General features: G+C 39.3%; 1 long non-coding RNA gene across 1 annotated transcript; it reads right to left on the bottom strand.

Annotated features, from left to right (window-relative positions):
• Positions 1 to 3708: 3708 nt before the first annotated feature.
• Positions 3709 to 5454, bottom strand: LOC140431096 (uncharacterized). Its single transcript, XR_011949607.1, has 2 exons — positions 4259 to 5454; positions 3709 to 4204 (listed from the first exon to the last, which is right to left on the bottom strand). It is a non-coding gene; the product is annotated as an uncharacterized lncRNA (long non-coding RNA).
• Positions 5455 to 10365: the final 4911 nt, after the last annotated feature.

The raw sequence follows: 10365 nt of genomic DNA on the forward strand, positions 1-10365 counted from the left end.
CCCAGATATAAACTATTCATTTTCATCTAAACTACCCAATCATACCCAAATATGTACAGCAGAGGTTACTGCGATCAATCATGCAGTCCAAATTATACGGGAACAAAATATCACAGAAGCCATTATCTTTTCTGACTCCAAAAGTGCACTACAAAAAATTAAAAAAACAGGGTTTTCTAAAGACACAGAACATATATCGTATTTAACGAAAACAGGAATTATTCTAGCAAGGAACAATAATATCAAAATCTTACTAGCATGGATCCCAGGACACACTGGTATCACTGGAAACTACAAGGCCGACCAACTTGCCAATATAGGTCGTTCCCTGAATATTCCCATGAATATCAAGCTAGAGTTTTCAAATTTTACACCTTACTTGAAAAGAGAGATTTGGTCTAATTGGGCAGCTGAATGGTACGAAGGATATGGCACAAGTAATTCATTCTATGCCAAAATTAATAAACGAATCCACACACTACCATGGTTCAATAAATTCGCATATATCAGTAGGAGACATTTAACTACAATCATCCGTATGAGAACGGGCCATTGCTCATCCCCTCTTCATCTATTTAGAATTGGAGTCAAAGATGATCCTTATTGCGAATGTGGCCAAGTGGGAGGCTTAAACCATATTTTATTAGAATGTCACTTAAATCAAAACCCACACTTTGACTTGTATGCCGAATTAGCTAAAACTAAACTTCCCACCCCCATAAATATTTGTACAATTCTCACAAATATTAATGAAAATACAATAAGCACCTTATGCAACTTTATTTCTACCTTTAATATTAAATTATAAACTATGATATTCCTTCTTTCAGTCCTGGGTGCTTCTACCTTATCCGTTGGTAGCATTTCTGGTGTGTGCAAAGCTTGGACGCTACCCCCGAGCGAGAAAAGTTTATACCTTTGTTGTGTTGTATTACTAATATTTTAGCCTGTGAAGAAAAAAAAAACCAGCACAAGTATACATGTAGAATAACCTAAAACAAACAAAGGAAGAATATAAGTGCACAGTATAGACAACAACACAGCACAGTTGTTATCTATACTGTGATAAGTGTAGGTAGACACTGATTGCTGAAGCAAGACAAAAAGTGTCTACCCTCGAAGTAAACTGGGTAAATTGTCTAGAACATAGCCCAAAAAAAGAATAAGAAGAAGAAGAAGAAAATTGAGGGTTAGGTGTTTGTTTGTTTTGTTTTTACGTTTTTACTTCCAGCCCACAAACCATACGTTTGTGCTTCCAGCCATATATTACTTTATTATATGGACATATCCATTGAATTTATTTAACTTGTTTAGAGGTATTTCTTGATTGGATTTCTAATTCCTTTCCAGCTGTTTCCTAATAACAAAAAGGTGATCCATTATTTATCTTTACAATTTAATGACTGTTTGGTTCCATTCCTTCATGTTTTGTTCATACTTTCTTTTCACTTCATATATTAGCTATTAAAAATGTTTACGTCGAAATTGATCATTACTTATAGTTAATGTTATCTAAAAAGAAAACTCTGAAAACTTTTGTTTTCTACATCTCTATAACTTTTATTATAATTTCTTCCCACTACAGCTATTTCAGCATTTTGTCTTTCTCAATTGACAAGCCGCGAGAATCAAATATCGAATACACACGCATTTGTAATGCTCACACATCACAAATTATGAAAGCTCTGAGAAGCAATTGTGGTCTCTCATATCAAAGTATCATTAATGCAGTTTAAACATAGTCGGCTGTAAGCAACAGAAACTATATTTGGCCTCTGAAATATGTGAACCAATGTTTGATTCTCACAGCCTGAAAAGTGGGTTACTGATAAAAACTACTTAAGTCAACTATTATATATTTATTTTTTAACGAAAACTATTATTTAAATACATTGTTATTTTAATAAGAAATTAACAAAAACTTTATATATTAAAAAAATATTGTTTTCATTACACTATTTAGTTTCTCTTGTTTTTTTTTAACTCATTTTCACAGTATAAAGAATTGCACAGAGTACACAGTGAAATCAACAAACACCTACGGGCTAACAGTTGGAAATAAATAATATTCATTTAGAGCAAAATTGTATTTTTCTGTAAAATGGCCTATATTGTGGAAATGGACATATAATTGTAATAAACGATATTACATTGATAAACACGGTCGCATGAATCATATGGACTTGTTTTTGTGTGAATCGGCATGTGATGCACACTGCTGTAATATACGATATCAGTCAACAAGGCTGCATGAATCATATAGTGATTCTCACCTCTAACTAACACAAATTAAGGTTTTTTTTTAAAGAAATGTGTAGATATATACTTAGATTTTAATTTTGTGTGTATATAGAGTTAAAAAGATATACAGCCAGAAGGGTCCTTTTTTTTCACTATGGTGCAGTGTGAGGGTTCATAAATTTCTTAATTTAAGGATTTGAAATTGTTCACTAAACGAATTATTATGATATAAAAGGTGAAGTGTGCATGTAGACTCTGTTTTTTGTTGTTGAAAGCTCTTTTGTGTTCTGGTATACATTTGTTTAAGGTTCTACGGGTTTAACAGATGTAATATTGTATGTTGGGTTTTTGATTAAGTTTGTTATACCCCACTGTATAAATGTTTTTTTTATGTTGGCTCTGGTGCTTATTATATTTGCTTAAGTAATTGTTTGTTCTGAAAGCTGGTGTTATTCCTCTGTTTCTGGTTTTTTAGTTCTGTTGTTATCATGCCTATAGATGTAATTATTGTTTCAATTCGTTGATGGTTTTATTACTTACATATCAAAGTCTTTCTTTCAGGCACTATATAGCTTTCCTTATTTAGATGATAATTGTGTGTAATGTTTAATCTAATTGTCAACTATCTAATATGTTGTTTCCAAGTAAGTGAAAATTTACTATATATTTACTGACGATTTAAAATGCTTTAAAATAAACAAATGCCAGGCCGAAGTCTGCAAAAGGATATTGATCGCCTCTAAGTGGAGCACACAAAATGGTATTTGGATGCGTCAAAATGTCATAGTTTTCATTTGCACCTTCCTCATCCCCCAATAATATTCGAATATAGTAAACCATACTACAATTTAACCATTTAACTACAACCAATTTAACCATATATTCTACTTTTGAAACCAAGGATCTAGGTGTGAACCTTGACTCTAACTATAAATCACACATTTCCACAACAATACAGAAATCTATGAAGCTACTTGGATTTGTGAAGAGAACCATCAAAGATTTTTCTTACATCTCTGCTATTTGATCTCCTTCTCCATGGTTAGATCCCTTTTCATTTACTGGTCTACAGTTTTGTCCCCCTATTACATTGCATCTAAACTGAAACTTAAGACTGTCCAATTTTCTGTCATGCCATTGTATGGATGCATGTATACTGTGAATATGTTGCATTAGAATGTATACTGAACTTCTCTTGAGGTATATAGAAATCAAAGAGACTTAATAGTTCTATTTAAAATTATCAACAGCCTGTGCACCTGCTTCAAACTCCTCTCCAAAATATTTGTTTATTATTCTCCAATATTGCAACTAGGTATGTGCAGACTTTTTATATTCTTTTCATAGATTCAATTACTCTTATAACAGCTTTACTCCCAGAACTCTTCTATTGGCTAACTCTTCAAAGAAGCTCCAAATTTTTAATCTATCAGTTTTCCCCTTCAAAAGTGATAATTCTGATCCAACTTTGTAATACTTTCGACTTCAGCTTTTGTATTGTGTTTAGTGTTACATTATCTGCATGCATTAGATAACTTAATACCATTATACCTTGTGACTTTTTCTGAATTGATTTGTTATCTTATTTTGTGACTCTATATGTTATTTTTTTTTGTAATCATACTATTGATATATTCTTCTTCCAAATCAGTTTATTGTATTAACTACATTTATAGCACTGTAAATAAAACTTGTAAAATGTTGTAAATAAAATGATATATTTTTAGTAGCTTTTGTTTTATTAAAATTAATTATTTTACAGAGGAAAGTGTGTTTATAAGCCAAATAAGAAAAGTTTGTAAATATAACATAAATATTAATGAACCAAAATATATACAAGTATCATCATTCTATTTGTCTTTTCGCCACATTAATAGATGTTCCACTTTTTATCTAAAGGACTTGTAGGGTATTGAATTGAAATGGGTATAACTCCTAAATTTCCTAGTTGCTGAGTAATTACCTAAAATATTTATATGTAGTTTTCAAAGAACTAATAATCTTTACCAAAACCTACTTCATCACATTCCCTACTCATGCGAAAATGCTTTACAAAAAGATCTCCCATATATTATTGGTGAATGGTTTCCTCATAAAAATTTTGATTAGGAGGCACTTGAGCTCTCAACATTATTTAGCTCTAATTCTTCATTTTGTGTCAACTGATCCACAACATTTCCAATTAGCTGGATATTATTTTCCTCGTCCGCAAGTTCTTCCACTAATACTCTAATTATGTCACTCCTTTCTATATTCCTATTATATGAATGTGAAGTAAAGTTAAATAATATTTAAAAGTCAAGCTAAATTGGCAATCTACTGACAAACGTAAACAAAGAACAAAAATATTTAATACACACTTTACACTACATGATTTATCATGTGATTTGTCATATGATTTGGTCATAAAGTGAAATTTACATGTTTACACTGTGTGATTTGTCATATGATTTTGTCATAAGCACTGTCATAGCTTGTCACAGGAGAATAGGACGGTACCTATTCCGCATGATAAAATCATAAATATGATTTTCGGTAATAATACCGGTAACACCAACATATTTAAATATCGCGCCTTATTCTTATGTCAATTCAGCGACATTCCCTTACCAAGAGACAATAATATTCTTTATTTATTTATTTATTTATTGTTTGTTGCATTGATATTGAACCTGTTATCTAATGTGTGCTATTGTATCGTATTTTTCTTTTATTATTTATTTAGTTTATTTTATTCTTAGTTTAGCGTTTTATAGTCTTCTTAGTCATACTTTTAGTTTAGTTTGTTTATTAATTATTTTTAATTTGGTATAATATCAACACTAAATTTGATATACCCTGTCCACGATTTCTTCGTAAGAGCCACCTGCAAGCCCAAAGGCGTCTGATCTTTTTCTTCTTACTGCTGTAATCTGTACGCAGTTGTTGCCGGCGTGTTATTATTAAAAGTCGGGAAGCCAATGCAATCAACGATTTATTTTCCATTATAATGGTTTCAAAACCTAATAGTTGATACCTATACTGTGTCTAATATCTCTATGACCATAAACAAAAAGAAAAATCAAGAAAACGTCACTCATTGTCACTCATATCATAAGTCATAAGTTATCATGCAGTGTAAACACGATTTTTTAAAACATCATAGAAACGAGGAATCATAACAAATCTCATATGATATTATCATATGATAAAATCATGTAATGTAAAGTCTACTTAATTTTTAGAATGACAAATTATTTGACATTGACAGATAAGGTAGCGGTAGCGGAATCCAGCAGGTTTTGACTTATGACATTTGGTCCAGCGCTAACCGATGGATTCGGAAGTAGCGGAGTGGTAGCTGCTCCGTCTGCTGAACGCGCCCATGCGGTTATTAGTGGTCTGTGATGACGCGGTTCACGTGCAACGGAGAAGTAAATTACAAAGAATATAAAGCGTCTATATTCTTTGTAAATTAGATGAAGTCGAACAGTCGAAGTATATATTCTTTGGTATTTTTACAGACTGTGCTGTTAAGACATGGTTGCTAACAAAGAGTTTTTTAAAATTAAATACAGGTTATATTTTTAAAAATATTTTTCAGGTAAGTCAACCATCTTTTTGGATATGTATACCTTAATATATCAATATAAATAGTAGGTTTTTGGTTTTTTTTCTTAAATCAGGTCTGGGTAAATAAAACTTATATAATTTTGATATATTAGGGGAGGGAAATACATTTAAAGTGGTTTTTTTTTTAAAGAGGATATAAGGAGTACTGACCAAACTCACTTTTGATAAATTAGAATTTTGTTAGTTTTTACATTATATGTCTATTGTTAATATTTCTGTATCTATATACATATTGCTATCAATATATTTATCATTGATATTTTGCGTTTTATTTCAGTTTCTACTAACAAGTATATAATATAGCAAGATAAGATTAGTCTTTAGTATTTTGTATTTCAGGTGATTATCTCCAGTATCATTATTTCCAGTCATTCCTTACTTCAAAATCTTGTGTGTGTCTTCGGCTCGCAGAGATAAGAAAACAGCCGTGGCAAGAAAGCCATGCCAGTCGTAAGGGGCGACTAATGGGTAGGAGTCGAGAGGTGAAGAATGTATTTGTGCGTGCGTGTGTGCGTGTGTGTGTGTGTGTGAGTGTGTGTGTATGTGTGTGTGTCCCTTCGGCTCGCAGAGATAACAAAACAGCGGTGGCAAGAAGGCAATGCCTGTCGTAAGAGGCGACTAATGGGTTGGAGTCGAGAGGTGAAGAGTGTACGTGTGTGCGCGTGTGTGTGTGTGAGAATGTGTGTGTATGTGTGTGTGTGTCCCTTCGGCTTGCAGAGATAAAAATACAGCCGTGGTAAGAAGGCCATGCCTGTCGTAAGAGGCGACCAATGGGTAGGAGTCGAGAGGTGAAGAGTGTATTTGTGTGTGTGTGTGTGTGCGTGTGTGCGTGCGTGTGTGTGTGAGTGTGTGTATCGGTTCGGCTCGCAGAGATAAGAATACGGCCGTGGCAAGAAGGCCATGCTTGCTGTAAGGAGCGACTAATTGGTAGGAGTCGAGAGATGAAGAGTGTATGTGTGTGTGTGTGTGTGTGTGTTCCTTTGTGTGTGCGTGTGTAAGTGTGTGTGTGTATGTATGTGTGTGTCCGTTCGGCTTGCAGAAATTAGAATACGACCGAAGCAAGAAGGTAAAGAGGGTAAAAGTCGAGAAGTGGAGAGTGTATTTGTGTGTGTGTGTGTGTGTGTGTGTGTGTGTGTGTGTGTGTGTGTGTGTGTGTGTGTGTGTGTGTGTGTGTGTGTGTGTGTGTGTGCGTGCGTGTGTGTGTCAGTGTGTGTGTCCTTTCGGCTCACAGAGATAAGAACTCGGCGGTGGCAAGAAGTTCCTGCCTGTCGTAAGAGGCGACTAATGGGTAGGAGTCGAGAGGTGAAGAGTGTATGTGTGTGTGCGTGTGTGCGTGTGTGTGTGCGTGTGTGAGTATGTGTGTGTGTTAGTTCGGCTTGCAGAGATAAGAACTTGACCGAGGCAAGAAGGCCCTGCCTATCGTAAGAGGCGTCTAATAGGTAGGAGTCGAGAGGTGAAGTTTGTATGTGTGTGTGTGCGTGTGTGCGTGTGTGTGTGCGTGTGTGAGTATGTGTGTGTGTCTGTTCGGCTTGCAGAGATAAGAACACGGCCGAAGCAAGAAGGCCCTGCCTGTCGTAAGAGGCGACTAATAGGTAGGAGTCGAGAGGTGAAGAATGTATGTGTGTGTGCGTGTGTGTGTCTGTGTGTGTGTGTGAGTGTATGTGTGTGTGCGCGTGTGCGTGCGTGTGTGCGTGTGTGTGAGCGTGTGTGCGTGCGTGTTTGCGTGTGTGTGTGTGTGTGTGTGTGTTTGTGAGTGTGTGTGTGTGTGTATGTGTGTGTGTGTGTCTTCGGCTCGCAGAGATAAGAAAACAGCCGTGGCAAGAAAGCCATGCCAGTCGTAAGGGGCGACTAATGGGTAGGAGTCGAGAGGAGAAGAGTGTATGTGTGCGTGCGTGTGTGCATGTGTGTGTGTGTGAGTGTGTGTGTATGTGTGCGTGTCCCTTCGGCTCGCAGAGATAAGAAAACAGCGGTGGCAAGAAGGCAATGCCTGTCGTAAGGGGCGACTAATGGGTAGGAGTCGAGAGGAGAAGAGTGTATGTGTGTGTGTGTGTGTGTGTGAATGTGTGTCTGTATGTGTGTGTGTATGTGTGTGTGTGTCCCTTCGGCTCGCAGAGATAAAAATACAGCCGTGGTAAGAAGGCCATGCCTGTCGTAAGGGGCGACTAATGGGTCAGAGTCGAGAGGTGAAGAGTGTATGTGTGCGTGTGTGCGTGCGTGTGTGTGTGAGTGTGTGTGTGTCCGTTCGGCTTGCAGAGATAAGAATACGGCCGAGGCAAGAAGGCCCTGCCTGTATTAAGAGGTGACTAATGGATAGGAGTCGAGAGGTGGAGAGTGTGTGCGTGTGCGTGTGTGCGTGTGTGTGTGCGTGTGAGCGTGCGTGTGTGTGTGAGTGTGTGTGTGTCCGTTCGGCTTGCAGAGATAAGAACACGGCCGTGGCAAGAAGTCTCTGAATGTCGTAAGAGGCGACTAATGGGTAGAAGTCGAGAGGTAAAGAGTGTATGTGTGTGTGTGTGTGTGTGTGTGTGTGTGTGCGTGTGTCCGTTCGGCTTGCAGAGATAACAATACGTCCGTGGCAAGAAGGCCCTGCCTGTCTTAAGAGGCGACTAATGGACAGGAGTCGAGAGGTGGAGAGTGTGTGCGTGTGCGTGTGCGTGTGCGTGTGCGTGTGCGTATGTGTGTGTACGTGTGTGTGTGTGCTTGTGTGCGTGCGTGTGTGTGTGAGTGTGGGTGTGTGTCCGTTCGGCTCGCAGAGATAAGAACACGGCCGTGGCAAGAAGTCCCTGAATGTCGTAAGAGGCGACTAATGGGTAGGAGTCGAGAGGTGAAGAGTGTATGTGTGTGTGTGTGTGTGTGTGAGTGTGTGTGAGTGTGTGTGTGTGTGTCTGTTCGGCTCGAAGAGATAAGAATACGTCCGTGGCAAGAAGGCCTTGCCTGTCTTAAGAGGCTACTAATAAATAGGAGTCGAAAGGTGGAGAGTGTGTGCGTGTGCGTGTGCGTGTGTGCGTTCGGCTTGCAGAGATAAGAACACGACCGTGGCCAGAAGTCCCTGCCTTTCGAAAGAGAAGAATAATGGGTAGGAGTCGAGAGGTGAAGAGTGTATATGTGTGTGTGTGCGCGTGTGTGCGTGTGAGTGTGCGTGTGTGAGTGTGTTTATGTATGTGTGTCCGTCTGGCTTGCAGAGGTAAGAATACGGCCAAGGCAAGAAGACCCTGCCTGTTGTAAGGGGCGACTAACAGGTAGGAGTCGAGAGGTGAAGAGTGTATGTGTGTGTGTGTGCGTGTGTGCGTGTGCGTGTACGTGTGTGAGTGTGTGTGTGTGTATCCGTTCGGCTTGCAGAGATAAGAATACGTCCGTGGCAAGAATGCCCTGCCTGTCTTAAGAGGCGACTAATGGGTAGGAGTCGAGAGGAGAAGAGTGTATGTGTGTGTGTGTGTGTGCGTATGTGCGTGTGTGGGCGTGTGTGAGTGTGTGTGTATGTGTGTGTGTGTGTTTGTTTGGCTTGCAGAGATAAGAATACGTCCAAGGTCAGAAGGCCCTGCCTCTTGTAAGGGTCGACTAATAAGTAGGAGTCGAGAGGTGAAGAGTGTATGTGTGTGTGCGTGTGTGCGTGTGTGTGTGCGTGTGTGTGTGCGTGTGTGAGTATGTGTGTGTGTTAGTTCGGCTTGCAGAGATGAGAACACGACCGCGGCAAGAATGCCCTGCTTATCGTAAGAGGCGACTAAAAGGTAGGAGTCGAGAGGTGAAGAGTGTATGTGTGTGCGTGTGTGCGTGTGTGTGTGTTTGTGCGTGTGTGTGTGTGTATGTATGTGTGTGTCCGTTCGGCTCGCAGAGATAAGAATACGGCCGTGGCAAGAAGGCCATGCTTGCTGTAAGGAGCGACTAATTGGTAGGAGTCGAGAGATGAAGATTGTATGTGTGTGTGTGTGTGTGTTCGTTTGTGTGTGCGTGTGTAAGTGTGTGTGTGTATGTATGTGTGTGTCCGTTCGGCTCGCAGAGATTAGAATACGGCCGAGGCAAAAAGGACATGCCTGTCGTAAGAGGCGACTAATGGGTAGGAATCGAAAGGTGAAGAGTGTATGTGTGAGTGTGTGTGTGCGTGTGTGCCTGCGTGTGTGTGTGAGTGTGTGTATCCGTTCGGCTTGCAGAGATAAGAATACGGCCGGAGCAAGAAGGCTCTGCCTCTCGTAAGACGCGACTAAGGGATAGGAGTCAACAGGTGGAGAGTGTGTGCGTGTGCGTGTGCGTGTGCGTGTGCGTGTGCGTGTTCGTTTGCGTGTGCGTGTGCGTAAGCGTGTGCGTGTGCGCGTGTGTGTGACGTGTGTGCGTTCGTGTCTGTGTGAGTGTGTCTGTGTGTCCGTTCGGCTCGCAGAGATAAGAAAACGGCCGTGGCAAGAAGTCCCTGAATGTCGTAAGAGTCGACTAATGGGTAGGAGTCGAGAGGTGAAGCGTGTATGTGTGTGTGTGTGTGCGAGTGTATGTATGTGTGTCCGTTCGGCTTGCAGAGATAAGAAT

The sequence above is a fragment of the Diabrotica undecimpunctata genome, unplaced genomic scaffold (assembly GCF_040954645.1).
Source record: "Diabrotica undecimpunctata isolate CICGRU unplaced genomic scaffold, icDiaUnde3 ctg00000568.1, whole genome shotgun sequence".
NCBI lineage: Eukaryota > Metazoa > Arthropoda > Insecta > Coleoptera > Chrysomelidae > Diabrotica > Diabrotica undecimpunctata.